Source organism: Camelus bactrianus, unplaced genomic scaffold (assembly GCF_048773025.1).
Source record: "Camelus bactrianus isolate YW-2024 breed Bactrian camel unplaced genomic scaffold, ASM4877302v1 HiC_scaffold_41, whole genome shotgun sequence".
NCBI lineage: Eukaryota > Metazoa > Chordata > Mammalia > Artiodactyla > Camelidae > Camelus > Camelus bactrianus.
The window spans coordinates 2,732,166-2,744,247 of NW_027413957.1; positions in this window are offsets into that span (position 1 = coordinate 2,732,166).

Genomic DNA, 12,082 nt, shown 5'->3' on the forward strand with positions numbered 1-12,082 from the left:
TGTAAAACCGAGTTGGAGCTAGTACCTCCCCAAATATATGTATGGAGTGGAGTTTGCAACTGAAAAGAAACCTTGTGTTCCCAACAAGCTAGGTGAAGGACGGCTTTCACACACACTTATCTCTCAGAACTGAGCATGTGGAGAGACGTTCGTTCATCTAGCACAAAGGGAACGGGTTGCAGTAGAAACTTTTCTCTGGTTTCTCAGTCTGTTTCCTAGTGCTGGTTTGAAGTTCCTACAGTTTTCACTGTAAAACCGAGTTGGAGCTAATACCTCCCCATATATATGTATGGATTGGTGTTTGCAACTGAAAAGAAACTTTGTGTTCCTAACAAACTAGGTGAAGGACGGCTTTCACCCACAATTATCTCTCAGAACTGAGCATGTGGAGAGACGTTCGTTCATCTAGCACAAGGGGAACGGGTTGCAGAAAAAACTTTTACTCTGGTTTCTCAGTCTGTTTCCTAGTGCCGGTTTGAAGTTCCTGCAGTTTTCACTGTAAAACCTATTTGGAGCTAGTACCTCCCCATATATATGTATGGAGTAAAGTTGGCAACTGAAAAGAAACTTTGTGTTCCCAACAAGCTAGTTGAAGGACGGTTTTCACACACACATATCTCTAAGAACTGAGCATGTGGAGAGACGTTCGTTCATCTAGCACAAAGGGAACAGGTTGCAGGAGAAACATTTACTCTGGTTTCTCAGTCTGTTTCCTACTGTCGGTTTGAAGTTCCTGCAGTTTTCACTGTAAAACTGAGTTGGAGCTACTACCTCCCCATATATATGTATGGAGTGGATTTTGCAACTGAAAAGAAACCTTGTGTTCCCAACAAGCTAGGTGAAGGACGGCTTTCACACACACTTATCTCTCAGAACTGAGCATGTGGAGAGACGTTCGTTCATCTAGCACAAAAGAACGGGTTGCAGGAGAAACTTATACTCTGGTTTCTCAGTCTGTTTCCTAGTGCCGGTTTGAAGTTCCTGCAGTTTTCACTGTAAAACCGTGTTGGAGCTAGTACCTCCCCATATATTTCTGTATGGAGTGGAGTTTGGAACTGAAAAGAAACCTTGTGTTCCCAACAAGCTAGGTGAAGGACGGCTTTCACACACACTTATCCCGCAGAACTGAGCATGTGGAGAGACGTTCGTTCATCTAGCACAAAGGGAACGGGTTGCAGGAGAAACTTTTACTCTGGTTTCTCAGTCTGTTTCCTAGTGCCGGTTTGAATTTCCTGCAGTTTTCACTGTAAAACAGAGTTGGAGCTAGTACATCCCCATATATGTGTATGGAGTGGAGTTTGCAACTGAAAAGAAACTTTGTGTTCCCAACAAGCTAGGTGAAGGACGGCTTTAACACCCGCTTATATCTCAGAACTGAGCATGTGGAGAGACGTTCGTTCATCTAGCACAAAGAATCGGGTTGCAGGAGAAACTTTTACTCTGGTTTCTCAGTCTGTTTCCTAGTGCCCGTTTGAAGTTCCTGCAGTTTTCACTGTAAAACCGAGTTGGAGCTAGTACCTCCCCATATATATGTATGGAGTGGAGTTTGCAACTGAAAAGAAACTTTGTGTTTCCAACAAGCTAGATGAAGGACGGCTTTCACCCACACATATCTGTAAGAACTGAGCATGTGGAGAGACGTTCGTTCATCTAGCACAAATGGAACAGGGTGCAGGAGAAACATATACTCTGGTTTCTCAGTCTGTTTCTTAGTGCCGGTTTGAAGTTCCTGCAGTTTTCACTATAAAACCGAGTTGGAGCTAGTACCTCCCCATATATTTCTGTATGGAGTGGAGTTTGCAACTGAAAAGAAACCTTGTGTTCCCAACATGCTAGGTGAAGGAAGGCTTTCACACACACTTATCCCTCAGAACTGAGCATGTGGAGAGACGTTCGTTCATCTAGCACAAAGGGAACGGATTGCAGTAGAAACTTTTCTCTGGTTTCTCAGTCTGTTTCCTAGTGCTGGTTTGAAGTTCCTGCAGTTTTCACTATAAAACCGAGTTGGAGCTAGTACTTCCCCATAAATTTCTGTATGGAGTGGAGTTTGCAAATGAAAAGTAACCTTGTGTTCCCAACAAGCTAGGTGAAGGACGGCTTTCACACACACTTATCTCTCAGAACTGAGCATGTGGAGAGACGTTTGTTCATCTAGCTCAAAAGGAACGGTTTGCAGGAGAAACTTTTACTCTGGTTTCTCAATCTGTTTCCTAGTGCCGGTTTGAAGTTCCTGCAGTTTTCACTGTAAAACCGAGTTGGAGCTAGTACCTCCCCATATATATGTATGGAGTGGAGTTTGCAACTGAAAAGAAACTTTGTGTTCCCAACAAACTAGGTTAAGGACGGCTTTCACACACACATATCTCTGAGAAATGAGCATGTGGAGAGACATTCGTTCATCTAGCACAAAAGGAACGGGTTGCAGGAAAAACTTTTACTCTGGTTTCTCAGTCTGTTTCCTAGTGCCGGTTTGAAGTTCCTGCAGTTTTCACTGTAAAACCGAGTTGGAGCTAGTACCTCCCCATATATATGTATGGAGTGGAGTTTGCAATGAAAAGAAACTTTGTGTTCCCAACAAGCTAGGTGAAGGACGGCTTTCACACACACTTATCTCTCAGAACGGAGCATGTGGAGAGACGTTCGTTCATCTAGCAAAAAGGGAACGGTTTGAAGGAGAATCTTTTACTCTGGTTTCTAAGTCTGTTTCGTAGTGCCGGTTTGTATTTCCTGCAGTTTTCACTGTAAAACCGAGTTTGAGCTAGTACCTCCCAATATATATGTATGGAGTGGAGTTTGCAACTGAAAAGAAACCTTGTATTCCCAACAAGCTAGATGAAGTACGGCTTTCACACACACTTATCTCTTCGAACAGCGCATGTGGAGAGACGTTCGTTCATCTAGCACAAAGGGAACGGGTTGCAGGAGAAATTTTTACTCTTTTTTCTCAGTCTGTTTCTTAGTGCCGGTTTGAAGTTCCTGCAGTTTTCACTGTAAAACCGAGTTGGAGCTAGTACCTCCCCATATATATGTATGGAGTGGTTTTTGCAACTGAAAAGAAACCTTGTGTTCCCAACAAGCTAGGTGAAGGACGGCTTTCACACACACTTATCTCTCAGAACTGAGCATGTGGAGAGACGTTCGTTCATCTAGCACAAAGGAACGGGTTGCAGGAGAAACTTTTACTCTGGTTTCTCAGTCTGTTTCCTAGTGCCGGTTTGATGTTCCTGCAGTTTTCACTGTAAAACCGAGTTGGAGCTAGTACCTCCCCATATATTTCTATATGGAGTGGAGTTTGCAACTGAAAAGAAACCTTGTGTTCTCAACAAGCTAGGTGAAGGACGGCTTTCACACACACATATCTCTCAGAACTGAGCATGTGGAGAGACGTTTGTTCATCTAGCTCAAAAGGAACGGGTTGCAGGAGAAACTTTTACTCTGGTTTCTCAATCTGTTTCCTAGTGCCGGTTTGAAGTTCCTGCAGTTTTCACTGTAAAACCGAGTTGGAGCTAGTACCTCCCCATATATATGTATGGAGTGGAGTTTGCAACTGAAAAGTAATTTTGTGTTCCCAACAAGCTATGTGAAGGACGGCTTTCACACACACTTATCTCCCAGAAATGAGCATGTGGAGAGACGTTCGTTCATCTAGCACAAAGGGAACGGGTTGCAGGAGAAACTTTTACTCTGGTTTCTCAGTCTGTTTCCTAGTGCTGTTTTGAATTTCCTGCAGATTTCACTGTAAAACCGAGTTGGAGCTTGTACCTCCCCATATATATGTATGGAGTGGGTTTGCAATGAAAAGAAACTTTGTGTTCCCAAAAAGCTTGGTGAAGGACGGCTTTCACACACACTTATCTCTCAGAAATGAGCATGTGGAGAGACTTTCGTTCATCTAGCACAATGGGAACCGGTTGCAGCAGAAACTTTTACTCTGGTTTCTCAGTCTGTTTCCTAGTGCCGGTTTGAAGTTCCTGCAGTTTTCACTGTAAAACCGAGTTGGAGCTTGGACCTACCCATATATATGTATCGAGAGGGGTTTGCAACTGAAGACAAACTTTGTGTTCCCAACAAGGTAAGTGAAGGACGGCTTTCACACACACATATCTCTCAGAACTGAGCATGTGGAGAGACGTTCGTTCATCTAGCACAAAGGGAACGGGTTGCAGGAGAAACTTTTACTCTGGTTTCTCAGTCTGTTTCCTAGTGCCGGTTTGAAGTTCCTGCAGTTTTCACTGTAAAACCGATTTGGGGCTAGTACCTCCCCATATATATGTATGGAGTGGAGTTAGCAACTGAAAAGAAACTTTGTGTTTCCAACAAGCTAGGTGAAGGACGGCTTTCACCCACACATATCTGTAAGAACTGAGCATGTGGAGAGAATTTCGTTCATCTAGCACAAAGGAACGGGTTGCAGGAGAAACTTTTACTCTGGTTTCTCAGTCTGTTTCCTAGTGCCGGTTTGAAGTTCCTGCAGTTTTCACTGTAAAACCGAGTTGGAGCTAGTACCTCCCCATATATTTCTATATGGAGTGGAGTTTGCAACTGAAAAGAAACCTTGTGTTCCCAACAAGCTAGGTGAAGGACGGCTTTCACACACACTTATCTCTCAGAACTGAGCATGTGGAGAGACGTTTGTTCATCTAGCTCAAAAGGAACGGTTTGCAGGAAAAACTTTTACTCTGTTTTCTCAATCTGTTTCCTAGTGCCGGTTTGAAGTTCCTGCAATTTTCACTGTAAAACCGAGTTGGAGCTAGTACCTCCCCATATATATGTATGGAGTGGAGTTTGCAACTGAAAAGAAACTTTGTGTTCCCAACAAACTAAGTTAAGGACGGCTTTCACACACACATATCTCTGAGAACTGAGCATGTGGAGAGACATTCATTCATCTAGCACAAAAGGAACGGGTTGCAGGAGAAACTTTTACTTTGGTTTCTCAGTCTGTTTCCTAGTGCCGGTTTGAAGTTCCTGCAATTTTCACTGTAAAACCGAGTTGGAGCTGGTACCTCCCCATATATATGTATGGAGTGGAGTTTGCAATGAAAAGAAACTTTGTGTTCCCAACAAGCTAGGTGAAGGACGGCTTTCACACACACTTATCTCTCAGAACGGAGCATGTGGAGAGACGTTCGTTCATCTAGCATAAAGGGAACGGGTTCAAGGAGAATCTTTTACTCTGGTTTCTAAGTCTGTTTCGTAGTGCCGGTTTGTATTTCCTGCAGTTTTCACTGTAAAAACGAGTTTGAGCTTGTACCTCCCAATATATATGTATGGAGTGGAGTTTGCAACTGAAAAGAAACCTTGTATTCCCAACAAGCTAGATGAAGGACGGCTTTCACACACACTTATCTCTTCGAACAGCGCATGTGGAGAGACGTTCTTTCATCTAGCACAAAGGGAACGGGTTGCAGGAGAAATTTTTACTCTGGTTTCTCAGTCTGTTTCTTAGTGCCGGTTTGAAGTTCCTGCAGTTTTCACTGTAAAACCGAGTTGGAGCTAGTACCTCCCCATATATATGTATGGATTGGAGTTTGCAACTGAAAAGAAACTTTGTGTTCCCAACAAGCTAGGTGAAGGACGGCTTTCACACACACTTATCTCTCAGAACTGAGCATGTGGAGAGACGTTCGTTCATCTAGCACAAATGGAACGGGTTGCAGGAGAAACTTTTACTCTGGTTTCTCAGTCTGTTTCTTAGTGCCGGTTTGAAGTTCCTGCAGTTTTCACTGTAAATCCGAGTTGGAGCGAGTACCTCCCCATGTATATGTATGGAGTGGAGTTTGCAACTGAAAAGAAACCTTGTGTTCCCAACAAGCTAGGTGAAGGACGGCTTTCACACACACTTATCTCTCAGAACTGAGCATGTGGAGAGACGTTCGTTCATCTAGCACAAAGGGAACGGGTTGCAGTAGAAACTTTTCTCTGGTTTCTCAGTCTGTTTCCTAGTGCCGGTTTGAAGTTCCTACAGTTTTCACTGTAAAACCGAGTTGGAGCTAGTACCTCCCCATATATATGTATGGATTGGAGTTTGCAACTGAAAAGAAACTTTGTGTTCCCAACAAACTAGGTGAAGGACGGCTTTCACCCACAATTATCTCTCAGAACTGAGCATGTGGAGAGACGTTCGTTCATCTAGCACAAAGGGAACGGGTTGCAGAAAAAACTTTTACTCTGGTTTCTCAGTCTGTTTCCTAGTGCCGGTTTGAAGTTCCTGCAGTTTTCACTGTAAAAACGAGTTGGAGCTAGTACCTCACCATATATATGTATGGAGTAAAGTTTGCAACTGAAAAGAAACTTTGTTTTCCCAACAAGCTAGTTGAAGGACGGCTTTCACACACACATATCTCTAAGAACTGAGCATGTGGAGAGACGTTCGTTCATCTAGCACAAAGGAAAGGGTTGCAGGAGAAACTTTTACTCTGGTTTCTCAGTCTGTTTCGTAGTGCTTGTTTGAAGTTCCTGCAGTTTTCACTGTAAAACCGAGTTGGAGCTAGTACCTCCCCATATATTTCTGTATGGAGTGGAGTTTGCAACTGAAAAGGAACCTTGTGTTCCCAACAAGCTAGGTGAAGGACGGCTTTCACACACACTTATCCCTCAGAACTGAGCATGTGGAGAGACGTTCGTTCATCTAGCACAAAGGGAACAGGTTGCAGGAGAAACTTTTACTCTGGTTTCTCAGTCTGTTTCCTAGTGCCGGTTTGAAGTTCCTGCAATTTTCACTGTAAAACAGAGTTGGAGCTAGTACATCCCCATATATATGTATGGATTGGAGTTTGCAACTGAAAAGAAACTTTGTGTTCCCAACAAACTAGGTGAAGGAAGGCTTTCACACACACTTATCTCTCATAACTGAGCATGTGGAGAGACGTTCGTTCATCTAGCACAAAGGAACGGGTTGCAGGATAAACTTTTACTCTGGTTTCTCAGTCTGTTTACTAGTGCCGGTTTGAAGTTCCTGCAGTTTTCACTGTAAAACCGAGTTGGAGCTAGTACCTCCCCATATATTTCTGTATGGAGTGGAGTTTGCAACTGAAAAGAAACTTGTGTTCCCAACAAGCTAGGTGAAGGACGGCTTTCACACACACTTTTCTCTCAGAACTGAGCAAGTGGAGAGACGTTTGTTCATCTAGCTCAAAAGGAACGGGTTACAGGAGAAACTTTTACTCTGGTTTCTCAATCTGTTTCCTAGTGCCGGTTTGAAGTTCCTGCAGTTTTCACTGTAAAACCGAGTTGGAGCTTGTACCTCCCCATATATATGTATGGAGTGGAGTTTGCAACTGAAAAGAAACTTTGTGTTCCAAACAAACTAGGTTAAGGACGGCTTTCACACACACTTATCTCTCAGAACGGAGCATGTGGAGAGACGTTCGTTCATCTAGCACAAAGGGAACGGGTTGCAGGAGAAACTTTTACTCTGGTTTCTCAGTCTGTTTCCTAGTGCCGGTTTGAAGTTCCTGCAGTTTTCACTGTAAAACCGAGTTGGAGCTAGTACCTCCCCATATATTTCTGTATGGACTGGAGTTTGCAACTGAAAAGAAACCTTGTGTTCCCAACAAGCTAGGTGAAGGACGGCTTTCACCCACACATATCTGTAAGAACTGAGCATGTGGAGAGACGTTCGTTCATCTAGCACAAATGGAACAGGTTGCAGGAGAAACATTTACTCTGGTTTCTCAGTCTGTTTCTTAGTGCTGGTTTGAAGTCCCTGCAGTTTTCACTATAAAACCGAGTTGGAGCTAGTACCTCCCCATATATTTCTGTATGGAGTGGAGTTTGCAAATGAAAAGAAACCTTGTTTTCCCAACAAGCTAGGTGAAGGACGGCTTTCACACACACTTATCTCTCAGAACTGAGCATGTGGAGAGACGTTCGTTCATCTAGCACAAGGGGAACGGGTTGCAGAAAAAACTTTTACTCTGGTTTCTCAGTCTGTTTCCTAGTGCCGGTTTGAAGTTCCTGCAGTTTTCACTGTAAAAACGAGTTGGAGCTAGTACCTCACCATATATATGTATGGAGTAAAGTTTGCAACTGAAAAGAAACTTTGTTTTCCCAACAAGCTAGTTGAAGGACGGCTTTCACACACACATATCTCTAAGAACTGAGCATGTGGAGAGACGTTCGTTCATCTAGCACAAAGGAAAGGGTTGCAGGAGAAACTTTTACTCTGGTTTCTCAGTCTGTTTCCTAGTGCTTGTTTGAAGTTCCTGCAGTTTTCACTGTAAAACCGAGTTGGAGCTAGTACCTCCCCATATATTTCTGTATGGAGTGGAGTTTGCAACTGAAAAGAAACCTTGTGTTCCCAACAAGCTAGGTGAAGGACGGCTTTCACACACACTTTTCCCTCAGAACTGAGCATGTGGAGAGACGTTCGTTCATCTAGCACAAAGGGAACAGGTTGCAGGAGAAACTTTTACTCTGGTTTCTCAGTCTGTTTCCTAGTGCCGGTTTGAAGTTCCTGCAATTTTCACTGTAAAACAGATTTGGAGCTAGTACATCCCCATATATATGTATGGATTGGAGTTTGCAACTGAAAAGAAACTTTGTGTTCCCAACAAACTAGGTGAAGGAAGGCTTTCACACACACTTATCTCTCATAACTGAGCATGTGGAGAGACGTTCGTTCATCTAGCACAAAGGAACGGGTTGCAGGAGAAACTTTTACTCTGGTTTCTCAGTCTGTTTACTAGTGCCGGTTTGAAGTTCCTGCAGTTTTCACTGTAAAACCGAGTTGGAGCTAGTACCTCCCCATATATTTCTGTATGGAGTGGAGTTTGCAACTGAAAAGAAACTTGTGTTCCCAACAAGCTAGGTGAAGGACGGCTTTCACACACACTTATCTCTCAGAACTGAGCAAGTGGAGAGACGTTTGTTCATCTAGCTCAAAAGGAACGGGTTGCAGGAGAAACTTTTACTCTGGTTTCTCAGTCTGTTTCCTAGTGCCGGTTTGAAGTTCCTGCAGTTTTCACTGTAAAACCGAGTTGGAGCTAGTACCTCCCCATATATTTCTGTATGGACTGGAGTTTGCAACTGAAAAGAAACCTTGTGTTCCCAACAAGCTAGGTGAAGGACGGCTTTCACCCACACATATCTGTAAGAACTGAGCATGTGGAGAGACGTTCGTTCATCTAGCACAAATGGAACAGGTTGCAGGAGAAACATTTACTCTGGTTTCTCAGTCTGTTTCTTAGTGCTGGTTTGAAGTCCCTGCAGTTTTCACTATAAAACCGAGTTGGAGCTAGTACCTCCCCATATATTTCTGTATGGAGTGGAGTTTGCAAATGAAAAGAAACCTTGTTTTCCCAACAAGCTAGGTGAAGGACGGCTTTCACACACACTTATCTCTCAGAACTGAGCATGTGGAGAGACGTTTGTTCACCTAGCTCAAAAGGAACGGTTTTCAGGAGAAACTTTTACTCTGGTCTCTCAATCTGTTTCCTAGTGCCGGTTTGAAGTTCCTGCAGTTTTCACTGTAAAACCGAGTTGGAGCTAGTACCTCCCCATATATATGTATGGAGTGGAGTTTGCAACTGAAAAGAAACTTTGTGTTCCCAACAAACTAGTTTAAGGACGGCTTTCACACACACATATCTCTGAGAACTGAGCATGTGGAGAGACATTCGTTCATCTAGCACAAAAGAACGGGTTGCAGGAGAAACTTTTACTCTGGTTTCTCAGTCTGTTTCCTAGTGCCGGTTTGAAATTCCTGCAATTATCACTGTAAAACCGAGTTGGAGCTAGTACCTCCCCATATATATGTATGGAGTGGAGTTTGCAATGAAAAGAAACTTTGTGTTCCCAACAAGCTAGGTGAAGGACGGCTTTTACACACACTTATCTCTCAGAACGGAGCATGTGGAGAGACGTTCGTTCATCTAGCACAAAGGGAACGGGTTGCAGGAGAAATTTTTACTCTGGTTTCTCAGTCTGTTTCTTAGTGCCGGTTTGAAGTTCCTGCAGTTTTCAATGTAAAACCGTGTTGGAGCTAGTACCTCCCCATATATATGTATGGAGTGGTTTTTGTAACTGAAAAGAAACCTTGTGTTCCCAACAAGCTAGGTGAAGGACGGCTTTCACACACACTTATCTCTCAGAACTAAGCATGTGGAGAGACGTTCGTTCATCTAGCACAAAGGAACGGGTTGCAGGAGAAACTTTTACTCTGGTTTCTCAGTCTGTTTCCTAGTGCCGGTTTGAAGTTCCTGCAGTTTTCACTGTAAAACCGAGTTGGAGCTAGTACCTCCCCATATATTTCTATATGGAGTGGAGTTTGCAACTGAAAAGAAACCTTGTGTTCCCAACAAGCTAGGTGAAGGACGGCTTTCACACACACATATCTCTCAGAACTGAGCATGTGGAGAGACGTTTGTTCATCTAGCTCATAAAGAACGGGTTGCAGGAGAAATTTTTACTCTGGTTTCTCAGTCTGTTTCCTAGTGCCGGTTTGAAGTTCCTGCAGTTTTCACTGTAAAACCGAGTTGGAGCTAGTACCTCCCCATATATATGTATGGAGTGGAGTTTGCAACTGAAAAGAAACTTTGTGTTCCCAACAAACTAGGTTAAGGACGGCTTTCAGACACACTTATCTCTTAGAACTGAGCATGTGGAGAGACGTTCGTTCATCTAGCACAAAAGGAACGGGTTGCAGGAGAAACTTTTACTCTGGTTTCTCAGTCTGTTTCCTAGTGCCGGTTTGAAGTTCCTGCAGTTTTCACTGTAAAACAGAGTTGGAGCTAGTACCTCCCCATATATATGTACGGATTGGAGTTTGCAACTGAAAAGAAACTTTGTGTTCCCAACAAGCTAGGTGAAGGACGGCTTTCACACACATTTATCTCTCAGAACTGAGCACGTGGAGAGACGTTCGTTCATCTAGCACAAAGGGAACGGGTTGCAGGGGAAACTTTTACTCTGGTTTCTCAGTCTGTTTCTTAGTGCCGGTTTGAAGTTCCTGCAGTTTTCACTGTAAAACCGAGTTGGAGCTAGTACCTCCCCATATGTATGTATGGAGTGGAGTTTGCAACTGAAAAGAAACCTTGTGTTCCCAACAAGCTAGGTGAAGGACGGCTTTCACACACACTTATCTCTCAGAACTGAGCATGTGGAGAGACGTTCGTTCATCTAGCACAAAGGGAACGGGTTGCAGTAGAAACTTTTCTCTGGTTTCTCAGTCTGTTTCCTAGTGCCGGTTTGAAGTTCCTACAGTTTTCACTGTAAAACCGAGTTGGAGCTAGTACCTCCCCATATATATGTATGGATTGGAGTTTGCAACTGAAAAGAAACTTTGTGTTCCCAACAAACTAGGTGAAGGACGGCTTTCACACACACTTATCTGTTCGAACAGCGCATGTGGAGAGACGTTCGTTCATCTAGCACAAAGGGAACGGGTTGCAGGAGAAATTTTTACTCTGGTTTCTCAGTCTGTTTCTTAGTGCCGGTTTGAAGTTCCTGCAGTTTTCACTGTAAAACCGAATTGGAGCTACAACCTCCCCATATATATTTATGGAGAGATTTTTGCAACTGAAAAAAAACCTTGTGTTCCCAACAAGCTAGGTGAAGGACGGCTTTCACACACACTTATCTCTCAGAACTGAGCATGTGGAGAGACGTTCGTTCATCTAGCACAAAGGAACGTGTTGCAGGAGAAACTTTTACTCTGGTTTCTCAGTCTGTTTCCTAGTGCCGGTTTGAAGTTCCTGCAGTTTTCACTGTAAAACCGAGTTGGAGCTAGTACCTCCCCATATATTTCTATATGGAGTGGAGGTTGCAACTGAAAAGAAACCTTGTGTTCCCAACAAGCTAGGTGAAGGGCGGCTTTCACACACACATATCTCTCAAAACTGAGCATGTGGAGAGACGTTTGTTCATCTAGCTCAAAAGGAACGGGTTGCAGGAGAAACTTTTACTCTGGTTTCTCAGTCTGTTTCCTAGTGCCGGTTTGAAGTTCCTGCAGTTTTCACTGTAAAACCGAGTTGGAGCTAGTACCTCCCCATATATTTCTGTAAAGAGTGGAGTTTGCAACTGAAAAGAAACTTTGTGTTCCCAACAAGCTAGGTGAAGGACGGCTTTCACACACACATAT